We start from the raw sequence: 12,517 nt of genomic DNA on the forward strand, positions 1-12,517 counted from the left end.
GAGGTGGTGGGAGAAGCATATAAAGAGGGACAAATAATAAGATGATGGAAAATGATTTTAGTTTGGGTGATGGGTATACAACATAATCAACAGTTCAAATGCTATAGAAATGTTTTACCTGAAACCTATGTACTCTTATTGTTCAATGTCACCCTGTTAAAGTTCATTTTCTAAATAAAATTTAAAAGTTAAAAAAGAAAAAAATGCGTCATTAGGTGATTTTGTCATTGCACAAGCGTCATAGAATGTACTTCCACAAACCTAGGTAGCATAGCCTACCACACACCTAGGCTATGTGGTATAGTCTATGGCTCTTAAGCTAAAAACCTGTACAGCATGTTGCTATACTGAATACTGTAAGTTTTTGTAATATAATGCTAGGTATTTGTGTATCTAAACATAGAAAATGTACAGTAAAAATACAGTATAAAAGATTTTTTAAATGGAAAGCTAAAGAAGGCACTTACCATGAATAGAGTTTGTAGAACTATAAGACTACTGCTGGAGTTAACACAACACAATGTTTTAGAACAAATTTTTTTATAAGTAAAAAGAATACACTTAAAAATGATGATAAGAAAGTATAGTATAGTAAACACATAAACCAGTAAGTTATTTATTATAATTATCAATATTATGTACTATACATAGTTCTTCTATAAGTCTGGCAGTGCAATAGATTTGTTTAGATCAGCATCACTATAAATACATGTGTAATACATTATACCACAACATTACCAAGACTAAGAGGTCACAAGGCAATAGGAATTCTTCAGCTCCATTATAATCTTAAGAAACCAGCATTGTATATGAGGTCTGTTATTAAATGAAATGTTATTATGCAGTGCATATTTCACGTTTAGTCAGTAACCTGAATTATAAAGTGATCTCTTGCCTCCTTCAGACCCTTAAAGTACTCCCATGCAAATCTCTAGCACAGAACCTGGAATGCTTTGCTGTCTTTATCCATTTACAATCTATCTGCCTCCTTGAAGTAGATTAGCACAAAGCAGATTGTCACAAAACAATTATATAAGATCTGACAAACTTTAAAGTGGTTTCTTGATAGGAACTGCATTGAATCAGTAGATTGCTTTGGGTAATATATACATATTAATAATGTTAATTCTTCCTATCCATGAGCATGGTATATATCAGGGGTCCCCAAACTATGACCCGCGGGCCACATGTGGCCCCTGAGGCCATTTATCCGGCCCCCGCTGCACTTCCAGAAGGGGTACCTCTTTCATTGGTGGTCAATGAAAGGAGCACATTGACCATCTCATTAGCCAAAAGCAGGCCCATAGTTCCCATTGAAATACTGGTCAGTTTCTTGATTTAAATTTACTTGTTTTTTATTTTAAATATTGTATTTGTTCCCGTTTTGTTTTTTTACTTTAAAATAAGATATGTGCAGTGTGCATAGGGATTTGTTCATAGTTTTTTTTATAGTCCAGCCCTCCAACGGTCTGAGGGACAGTGAACTGGCCCCCTGTGTAAAAAGTTTGGGGACCCCCGGTATATATGCTTCTGCTTATTTGTATCTTCTTCTTTTTCTTTCTTCAGTGTCTTACAATTTTCTGAGTACAGGTCTTTTACATCCTTAATTAAAATTATTCCTAGGTATTTTAGTCTTTTTGAAGCAATTGTAAATGGTATTACTTTCTTAGTTTCCCTTTCTGATAGATCATTATTGGTATACAAAAATATAACTGATTTCTGGATATTTATTTTGTATCCTGCTACTTTACTGAATTCATTTATTAGTTCTAGTAGTTTTTTCATTAAATCTTTAGGGTTCTCTATATACAGTATAATGTCATCTATAAATAGTGATAGGTTTACTGCTTAGTTTCCAATTTGGATGCCTCTTATTTCTTGTTCTTGTCTGATTGTTGTGGCTAGAATATCTAGTACTATATTGAAAAAGCATGATGATAGTGGACATTCCTCTCTTGTTCCTGATATTAAGGAAAATGTTTGTAGTTTTGCTCATTGTGTATGATGTTGGCCTTAATTACACTGAGGTATGTTCTTTCTATTCCCACTTTGCTGAGTTTTTAATATAAATGGGTACTTGATTTTATCAAATGCTTTTTCTGCATCTATTGATATGATCATATAATTTTTATCCTTCATTTTATCTATGTGGTGTATATCATATTTATTAATTTGCAGATGTTGTACCAACATTACATCTCCAGAATAAATCCCACTTGAGCATGGAGTATAACTTTCTAAATGTATTGTTGAATCTGGTTTGCTAATATTGAGATATATGCAAAAAAAATGATACTAGGCCATTTTCTTACACCATGTACAAATATAAACTCAAAATGGATTAAAGACTTAGTTGTTAGACATGAGACTATAAAAATCCTAGAAAAAAAACATAGGCAGTAAACTCTTGGACATTACTTGCAGCAACATCTTTTCAGATCTATCTACTTGGGCAAGGGAAACAAAAGAGAAGATAAACAAATGGGACTACATCAAACTAAAAAGACAAAAATGAAGTGGTTGCCAGAGAGAGGAGAGTAAGGGGAAGGAAAGTAAAGAGGCCAAATATATGTGACAGAAAACAATTTAACTTTGGGTGATATGCGCACAACACAACGAACAGTTCAAATGCTATAGAGATATATACCGGAAACCTATGTGTTCCTATGGACCAATATTGACCTATTAAATTTAATTTCTAAATGATTCTTTTAAATGAAAAGACAACCCACTGTAAGGGAGAACATATTTGCTGATACAGCTGATAAGAATTAATATCCCAAATTTATAAAGAACTTATAAAATTCAACACGAAAAACAACAATCCAATTAAAGAAAAGCAAAGGACCTGAATAGACACTTCTCCAAAAAGAACATTCAAATGGCCAGTAGATATGTGAAAAGATGCTAAACATCACTAATCATCAGAGAAATGCAAGTTAAAACCACAATGAGGTATTACCTCACTCCTGTCAGAATGGCTATCATTAATAAATCAACAAACAACAGCTATTGGTGAGGGTGTAGAGAAAAAAGAAACTTTATGCACTGTTGGTGGGAATACAGATTAGTACAGCCACTGTGGAAAGCAATATGGAGTTACCTCAAAGAATTAAAAATTAAACTGCCTTATGACCCAGTGATTCCATTTCTGGGAATTTATCCAAAGAAACCCAAAACACTAATTCAAAAGAATATATATACCCCTGTGTTCACTGCAGTATTATTTATCATATCAAGTTTAAAATCAGCCCAAGTACCCATCAGTAGATCAGTGGATAAAAAAGCTGTGGTACTTTTACACAATGTAATACTACACAGCCATAAACTCATTTCATTAAATCTTTAATGAATGGACAGGACAGCATTTTGCTAAGTGAAATAAGCCAGTCAGAAAAAAAACAAGTACCATATGATTTCATTCATATGTGGAATCTAATGAACAAAATGAACTAACAAGCAAAATGAAGACAGACTCATACATAGCAGGCTGACAGCTGCCAACTGATTATGAACTTTACTCACACCTACACCATACCTTCACAGCAACACCTAGATTAGCATTTGAATAAATAACTGGGGATTTAGGATTACCAAATTGAAACATCAAAACACCACCACAGTATAAGAAAGCATTACCATTAATACTCATACTTTGGCCCAGTAACATTAAGAATATATGCAGTATTTTCAGTCAGTACTGACTCTTGAATTTTTGTCTTGAGACCTTGAGTTTGGTTAGAATGACAGCTTAAACAGTATTTACATTGTACTTTTACAAAAGGGAAATTATAATTGCCTATTTCAAAAAGTGGGCAGGTACCAAAATGTGATGGGGAGCGTTGAGGTCACCCTTCAAAGCCACCCCTTGCTCTAGTACATTTCCTATTTTCTAAGCATGGGAATAAAAAAAAAATCAGGATATTTGTTAACGCATGAGAGAGAAGAAATTGGATCTCAGAGGTGTATAAAGAAAACCTTTGTGTTTTTTTGGCTTATTTTTTAATTTATTTTATTTCTTATTAAGTGAGAGGCAGGGAGGCAGACAGACAGACACCCACATATGTCCCAACCAGGATCCACCTGGCAAGCCACCTACAGGGCGATACTCTGCCCATCTGGAGCTACTGTTCCATTGCTTGGCAATTGAGTTATTTTAGCACCTGAGGGGAGGCCATGGAGCCATCCTCAGTGCCTGAGGCCAACTTGCTCAAACCATTTGAGCCATTCTGTGGGAGATGAAGAGAGAGAAAGAGAAGGAGGAGGGGTGGAGTGGAGAAGCAGATGGTCACTTCTCCTGTGTCTTGACTGAGAATCAAACCTGGGACTTCCACACCCTGGGCCAATGATCTAATGCTGAGCTAACCAGTCAGGGCCAAGAAACCCTTTGTATATAAGATTTTGCTTCTAAAAATTCTGAAGCAGCCTGACCAGGCAGTGGCGCAGTGGATAGGGCATCAGTCTGGAAAGCTGAGAAGCCAGGTTTGAAACAATGGAGTTTCCAGCTTGAGTGCGGATGCATCTAGCTTGAGTGCAGGTGCATCTGGCTTGAGCAGGGCTTATCAGCTTGCATGCAGGGTTACCAGCTTGTGCGTGCGATCATAGACATGACTCCATCATTGCTGGCTTGAGCCCTAAGGTCTCTGGCTTGAAGCCCAAGATTGCTGGCTTGAGTCCAAGGTCACTACCCCCCCCAGTCAAGGCACATATGAGAAAGCAATCAATGAACAAGTAAGGTGCTGCAACTATGAGTTGATGCTTCTCATCTCTCTTCCTTCCTGTCTGTCCCAGTCTCTCTCTCTCTCTCTCTCTCTCTCTCTCTCTCTCTCTTAAATAAGTAAATAAATAATCTGAAGGAAATTTGATAAAATAGTAATATATAACAAATATGGATAACATATTCATATATATTCATTGTATTATTCTCTACATTAACTTTTTTAAATATCTGAAAAGTATATTATATAAATATATATATATTCCAGACAAATCCCTATAGAAAATAATTGACACTATCTATAAAAATGCAAGTTGGAAGTGTTTTCTTTTCCTCTCTAATCTTCCACAGTAGTTTCTACCTCTTACCTATGATTCAAATCCTATTGTAATCGACTTTCAAGTCAGACAGACCTAGGTTTAAATATTAGCCCATAGCTTACTAGGTTAGTAACCTCAGACAACTTTCTTTTATTTCTTTAAGCCTCAGTTTTCTCATTTGTAAAACAGAGATAATAGTGTATGTCTCAACAACCTGATTAGCCCCCACCTCTGTAGTCCACCAGAGATTTTTTTCAGGGGCTGAGCCTAAGAAGCAGCTAGCTGACCAAAGCAGAAGGAGGCAAATCTCAAGGAACCTTAGGTGTTTTGCTGACTTGCTCTCAATCCCAGTGTTGGTAAAAGCCAGCCTAAGTGTGTAGCTTGGTCATTCCATGTGCACCAAAGTCCAGCAGAGGCAGCCACAAAGTGTGGATTGTTTATAGCTCCAAAAAGGTTGCTAAGGGCTAGTCACAGACAGTGTCTTACATTAGTCTGGAACAGGTTCATTCTTAAGAGGCCCAGAACCAACACACCCAATGGTGAGTTACAGACAACATCAGAGCAGAATCCGACTAGCTTTACTACCAGCATATCCAAAGGAGAGCTTGTCAGGCACCAAACCCAGTTGAGATAAATTCTACTTTCTGTGGTCAGCACCTGAACAGCAGCTTGTATACACTGCACCAAATAGAGCCTCACAGGCAGCCAGTCTAAGTCCCAGACACCCTATCCACTGAGTTCCAAAGGGGGAGGAGTGAGAGGCTTAGAGCTCAGACATTAAAAATTCTTCTAACAGAAGTCTCTGCAAGGCCTGACCAGGTGGTGGTCAGTGGAAAGTGGCCTAGGACAAAGGTTTGAAACTCTGAGGTTGCTGGCTTGAGCTTATCTGGCTTCAGTGTGGGCTCACCAGCTTCAGCGCAGGGTTGCTGTCTTGAGTGTAGGATCATAGACATGACCCCATTGTCACTGGCTTGAGCCCAAAGGTCACTGGCTTGAAGCCCAAGGTCGTTGGCTTGAGCAAAGGGTCTCTAGTTTGGCTGTTGCCCTCCAGTAAAGGCACAGATGACAAAGCAATCAATGAACAACTAAGATGATGCAACAAAGAATTGATGCTTCTCATCTTTCTCCCTTCCTGTCTGTCTGTCCCTATCTGTCCCTCTATCTATCTACCTCTCTCTCTCGCAAAAAAAAAAAGACTCTGCAGGCAGCTGCAAGAGGAGGAGCAGCAGCTGAAAAGTGGAAACAAATCTTAAGAAACTTGGACCTTTTTATAGAGCTATTCTCAGCTCTAAGCAGAATAAAGTTAATCCTTATAGACAGGTTGGTCTCTCCCACACACATCCAGGCACAGAAAATGCAGATACAAAGAGTGAAGACAGTGGTAGTTACAGACAGGGAGCCCACAGTGTTTAGAAACAATGTCTGACATCAATCCATACTTGAACCCCGCCAAAGAGGACTCAGAACCAATGCAACTAGTAGTGAGTTGCAGAGCACACCAACACTAGACCCAATTAGCTATACAAGCAGCACGCCCAAAGTGACAGGCACCAGACCATGTTGAACATGACTACATACCAGACAGTAGACACTGCATAATGTTTAATATACGTGATCAAAGTTGACCCTCAGAGCCAGCCAACCCGAGGGTTAACTCCACCCATGAAAGGACCAAGAGCATTCAAGACACACATACAACAAGAGTGTAAATATAACACTCAAGACACATTCACAAAGAACTCAGGTGGCCTGGAGGTTGTTACCACTGAGCTCACTTTCTTTATAAAAGTACTAAAATAAATTTGGGAGTTAGAGCAGAGCTAACTAATACACAGACAGAATGGGAAGACAAAGAAATATGCCCCAAATTAATAAACAAGAGAAATCCCCAGAAAAAGAATTAAATGATGAACTAAGGTGCCACAATAAAGAACTGATGCTTTTCATCTCTTTTCCTTCCTGTCTGTCTGTCCCTCTCTCACACATTAAAAGAAGAAGAAGAAGAAGAAGAAGAAGAAGAAGAAGAAGAAGAAGAAGAAGAAGAAGAAGAAGAAGAAAAGAGTTAAATAAAATGGAAGCAACCAAACTACCAGACCCAGAGTTTAAATAATGGTTATCAGGATACTCAAGAATCTTAGAGTGAGATGGATGATCTCAGTGAGAACTTAAACAAAGAAATAATAAGCATTAAAAAGGACATTCAAACCATAAAAAAGAATAAGTCAGAAATGGTAAATACAATATCTGAAAAAGAGACTACACTAGATGAAGCCAATAGCAGGTTGGATGAAGCAGAGGATAGAATTAGCAATTTAGAGGACAAGATAAATGTAAGCACAGAAGCAGAGCAGCAAAAAGAAAAGCTTAAGAAGACTAAAGAAACTCTAAGAGACCTCTGCAACAACATCAAGCAAAACAACATCAGCATCATAGGGGTTCCTGAAGGAGAAGAGAATGAACAAGGAATAGAGAACTTGTTTAAAGAAATCATAGCTGAAAACACCTCTAATCTGGTGAAGAAAAAGTCACACAACTACACAACTTCAAGGAGCATGGAGAATCCCATTAAAGATGAACCCAAAGAGGCCCACACAAGACACATTAAAATTAAAATGCCAAAGAGACAAAGAAAGAATCCTAAAAGCTGAAACAGAAAAGCAATTAATTATCTACAAAGGACCCCTATAATGCTGTCATCTGACTTCTCAACAGGAACACTTTAGACCAGAAGAAATTGGCAATAAATATTTAAAGTAATTTTTTAAAAAAAGAACTTACAACCAAGACTACTCTATCCAGCAAAGCTATTATTTAAAATTGAAGGATGAATAAAGAGACCCCCCTCAAAAAAAAGGCTAAAGGAGTTCATTATCACCAATCAGTATTACAAGAAATGTTAAAGGCCTGCTATAAGAAGAGAAAAGGAAAAAGGAAATTAAGAGAAAGAGAATTAATTATAGGGTTAAAGAATAAAATGGCAATAAATAAGTACATATCAATAATAACCTTAAATGTAAATGGATTAAATGCTCCAATCAAAAGACATAGAGTAGCTGAATGTATAAGAAAACAGGACCCATACATATGCTGTCTACAAGAGATCCACCTCAAAACAAAGGATACACATAGATGGAAAGAAACAGTCCATGCAAATGGAAATAAAAACAAATAGCTGGGGTAGCAATACTTATATCTGACAAAATAGTATTTAAAACAAAAGCTATAGTAAGAGACAAGGAAGGTACTACATAATGATAAAATGAACAATCTAACAACAGGATATAAGCATTGCAAATATTTATGCACCCAATATAGGATCACCAATATATAAATAAGCTTTAACGGACATAAGGGAAAAATCAACAGCAATACCAGTAATAGTAGGAGATTTTAACACCCCACTGACATCAATGGATAGATCTTCTAGATTAGGGGTAGTCAATCTTTTTATACCTACCTCCCACTTTTGTATCTCTGTTAGTAGTAAAGTTTTCTAACTGCCCACCAGTTCCCCACAGTAATGGTGATTTATAAAGTAGGGAAGTAACTTTACTTTATAAAATTTACAAAGCAGAGTTACAGCAAGTTAAAGCATATAATAATAATTACTTACCAAGTACTTTATGTCAGATTTTCACTGTTTGTCAGAATAAATCTTTATAAAACAACTTACTATAGTTAAATCTATCTTTTTATTTATACTTTGGTTGCTCTGCTACTGCCCACCATGAAAGCTGGACTGCCCACTAGTGACCAGGTTGACTACCACTGTTCTAGATAGAAGACCAACAAAAAAACAGGGACCTTAAATGACACACTAGATCAACTGAATATAATTGACATCTTCAAAACATTTCACCCAAAAGCAGCAGAATATACATTCTTTTCAAGTGTACATGGTATATTTTCTAGGAGAGACCACATGTTAGGGTACAAAACAAGTCTCAAAATATTTAAGAAGACTGAAATCATATCAAATGACCACAATGGCATGAAACTAGAGATCAACTATAATATAAAAGCTGAAAGATTTCAAACACTTGGTGGCTAAATAGCATGTTATTAAATAACAAATGGGTTAACAATGAAATCAAGGAAGAAATAAAAAATTTCCTTGAAACAAATGAAAATGAGCGTATCACAACCCAAATCTATGAGATACAGCAAAAGCAGTCCTAAAAGGGAAGTTCATAGCATTACAGGCATACCTCAAGAAGCAAGCAAAATCTTTTTTTTTTTTTTAAATAAATTTTTATTAATGGTAATGGGATGACATTAATAAATCAGGGTACATATATTCAAAGAAAACATGTCTAGGTTATTTTGTCATTAAATTATGTTGCGTACCCCTCGCCCAAAGTCAGGGGCCACCCTGACTCCGCCACCCTCTATCTAGTTCTCTGTGCCCCTCCCCCTCCCCCTAACTCTCTCCCTCCCTCCCTCCCATGTCCTCCCTCCCCCCACCCCTGGTAACCACCACACTCTTGTCCATGTCTCTTAGTCTCATTTTTATGTTCCACCAATGTATGGAATCATGTAGTTCTTGTTTTTTTCTGATTTACTTATTTCACTCCTTATAATGTTATCAAGATCCCACCATTTTGCTGTAAATGATCTGATGTCATCATTTCTTATGGCTGAGTAGTATTCCATAGTGTATATGTGCCACATCTTCTTTATCCAGTCTTCTGTTGAAGGGCTTTTTGGTTGTTTCCATGTCTTGGCCACTGTGAACAGTGCTGCAATGAACATAGGGCTACATGTGTCTTCACGTATCAATGTTTCTGAGTTTTTGGGGTATATACCCAGTAGAGGGATTGCTGGGTCATAAGGTAGTTCTATTTGCAGTTTTTTGAGGAACCACCATACTTTCCTCCATAATGGTTGTACTACTTTACAGTCCCACCAACAGTGAATGAGGGTTCCTTTTTCTCCACAGCCTCTCCAACATTTGCTATTACCCGTCTTGTTGATAATAGCTAATCTAACAGGGGTGAGGTGGTATCTCATTGTAGTTTTGATTTGCATTTCTCTAATAACTAATGAAGCTGAGCATCTTTTCATATATCTGTTGGCCATTTGTATCTCTTCCTGGGAGAAGTGTCTGTTCATGTCCTCTTCCCATTTTTTTATGGGATTGTTTGTTTGTTTGTTGTTGAGTTTTATGAGTTCTTTGTAAATTTTGAATATTAGGCCCTTATCTGAGCTGTTGTTTGAAAATATCATTTCCCATTTAGTTGGCTGTCTGTTTATTTTTATATCAGTTTCTCTTGCTGAGCAAAAACTTTTTATTCTGATGTAGTCCCATTCATTTATCTTTGCCTTCACTTCTCTTGCCATTGGAGTCAAGTTCATAAAATGTTCTTTAAAACCCAGGTCCATGATTTTAGTACCTATGTCTTCTTCTATGTACTTTATTGTTTCAGGTCTTATATTTAGGTCTTTGATCCATTTTGAATTAACTTTAGTACACGGGGACAGGCTATAGTCGAGTTTCATTCTTTTGCATGTGGCTTTCCAGTTTTCCCAACACCATTTGTTGAAGAGGCTTTCTTTTCTCCATTGTATGTTGTTGGCCCCTTTATCAAAGATTATTTGACCATATATATGTGGTTTTATTTCTGGGCTTTCTATTCTGTTCCATTGGTCTGAGTGTCTATTTTTCTGCCAATACCATGCTGTTTTGATTATCGTGGCCCTATAATATAGTTTAAAGTCAGGTATTGTAATGCCCCCAACTTCATTCTTTTTCCTTAGGATTGTTTTGGCTATTCGGGGTTTTTTATAGTTCCATATAAATCTGATGATTTTTTGTTCCATTTCTTTAAAAAATCTCATAGGGATTTTGATGGGAATTGCATTAAATTTGTATATTGCTTTGGGTAATATGGCCATTTTGATTATATTTATTCTTCCTATCCAAGAACAAGGAATATTTTTCCATCTCATTGTATCTTTTTCGATTTCCCTTAACAATGCTTTGTAATTTTCATTATATAGGTCCTTTACATTCTTTGTTATGTTTATTCCTAGGTATTTTATTTTTTTTGTTGCAATCGTGAAGGGGATTATTTTTTTGAGTTCGTTTTCTAATATTTCATTGTTGGCATATAGAAAGGCTATGGACTTTTGTATGTTAATTTTGTATCCTGCGACCTTACTGTATTGGTTTATTGTTTCTAATAATCTTTTTGTGGAGTCCTTCGGGTTTTCGATGTATAGGATCATATCATCAGCAAAAAGTGATACCTTTACTTCTTCTTTTCCGATATGGATGCCTTTTATTTCTTTGTCTTGTCTGATTGCTCTGGCCAGAACTTCTAGCACCACATTAAATAAGAGTGGAGAGAGTGGACAACCCTGTCTTGTTCCTGATTTAAGGTAGAAAGTCCTCAGTTTTATGCCGTTTAATATGATGTTGGCTGATGTTTATCATATATGGCCTTTATCATGTTGAGATATTTTCCTTCTATACCCATTTTGTTGAGAGTCTTAAACATAAAATTGTGTTGTATTTTATCAAAAGCCTTTTCTGCATCTATTGATAAGATCATGTGGTTTTTGTTCTTTGTTTTGTTGATATGGTGTATTACGTTAACCGTTTTGCGTATGTTGAACCATCCTTGAGATTCTGGGATGAATCCCACTTGATCATGATGTATTATTTTTTTAATATGTTGTTGTATTCGGTTTGCCAGTATTTTGTTTAGTATTTTAGCATCTGTATTCATTAGAGATATTGGTCTGTAGTTTTCTTTCTTTGTGCCATCCTTGCCAGGTTTTGGTATGAGGGTTATGTTGGCCTCATAAAATGTGTTTGGAAGTATTGCTTCTTCTTCAATTTTTTGGAAGACTTTGAGTAGAATAGGAACCAAGTCTTCTTTGAATGTTTGATAGAATTCACTAGTATAACCATCTGGGCCTGGACTTTTATTTTTGGGGAGGTTTTTAATAGTTTTTTCTATTTCCTCCCTGCTGATTGGTCTGTTTAGGCTTTCTGCTTCTTCTTGACTCAGTCTAGGAAGGTTGTATTGTTCTAGGAATTTATCCATTTCTTCTAGATTGTTGTATTTGGTGGCATATAATTTTTCATAGTATTCTACAATAATTCTTTGTATATCTGTGATGTCTGTGGTGATCTCTCCTCTTTCATTTTGGATTTTATTTATTTGAGTCCTGTGTCTTTTTTCCTTGGTGAGTCTTGCCAAGGGTTTGTCAATTTTGTTGATCTTTTCAAAGAACCAGCTCCTTGTTCTATTGATTTTTTCTTTAGTTTTTCTGTTCTCTATTTCATTTATTTCTGCTCTGATTTTTATTATCTCCTTTCTTCGGCTGGTTTTGGGTTGTCTTTGTTCTTCTTTTTCTAGTTCCTTAAGGTGTGAAGTTAAGTGGTTTACTTCAGCTCTCTCTTGTTTGTTCATATAGGCCTGAAGTGATATGAACTTTCCTCTTATTACTGCTTTTGCTGCATCCCAGAGAT

The 12,517-nt window shown here is 36.4% G+C and overlaps 1 protein-coding gene across 2 annotated transcripts in view; it reads right to left on the bottom strand.

Annotated features, from left to right (window-relative positions):
* Positions 1 to 12,517, bottom strand: part of HPSE2 (heparanase 2 (inactive)) — a 777,305-nt gene that overhangs the window by 350,589 nt on the left and 414,199 nt on the right. The gene's annotated exons all lie outside the window — the stretch shown is intronic.

This window comes from Saccopteryx bilineata, chromosome 7 (genome assembly GCF_036850765.1).
Source record: "Saccopteryx bilineata isolate mSacBil1 chromosome 7, mSacBil1_pri_phased_curated, whole genome shotgun sequence".
Taxonomy (NCBI): Eukaryota; Metazoa; Chordata; class Mammalia; order Chiroptera; family Emballonuridae; genus Saccopteryx; species Saccopteryx bilineata.